General features: G+C 31.0%; 1 pseudogene across 1 annotated transcript in view; it reads right to left on the reverse strand.

The window, feature by feature from the left end:
- The window catches only part of LOC110426460 (putative disease resistance RPP13-like protein 1), a 6,081-nt pseudogene that overhangs the window by 640 nt on the left and 4,947 nt on the right, over positions 1-494 (reverse strand). The gene's annotated exons all lie outside the window — the stretch shown is intronic.

A 494-nucleotide genomic window follows, 5' to 3' on the forward strand; every position in this document is an offset into this window, starting at 1 on the left:
TGAATATATAAGCATTTAGAAAAAACAAATTAAACCATAGAAATCAGCTACAACAACCTCTCATCTTGATTTTTCTTTTAAAATGATGGCAGATATTGAATCTATATATTATCGAACCTGGAGAGAACTATCTGAAAGTTCCAATAACTTGAAATTAAACCATTGTCTCCACGATGGAAGACAAAAGTTTCACAACTCTGCAAAAACATAAACTCTTTTCTAAGAAAATGGGCTTTGGAAATGCTGTCCAAAATTTTGTAAGCAAGAGTTTATCAGTAGTTATGTTTAAAATTGAAACTTTGGTTTTGCTTACTACAATTTTGATGAAACAAAAAATAAGAAACATTTAATTAGCTCATTTGATCTAAAGCAAATCCGAACTAGTAGAATCTTACATGATATTTCTCCCTCCTTTTGGATACTTCTATTCCTTCTCTGCCATTGGTCTCGTGATTCCTCAACATTGGCTTAGCCAAACATTCAACAAAAAAGTA

Source organism: Theobroma umbraticum, unplaced genomic scaffold (assembly GCF_002168275.2).
Source record: "Theobroma umbraticum cultivar Fairchild unplaced genomic scaffold, ASM216827v3 scaffold_55.0, whole genome shotgun sequence".
In the NCBI taxonomy this organism is placed as follows: Eukaryota; Viridiplantae; Streptophyta; class Magnoliopsida; order Malvales; family Malvaceae; genus Theobroma; species Theobroma umbraticum.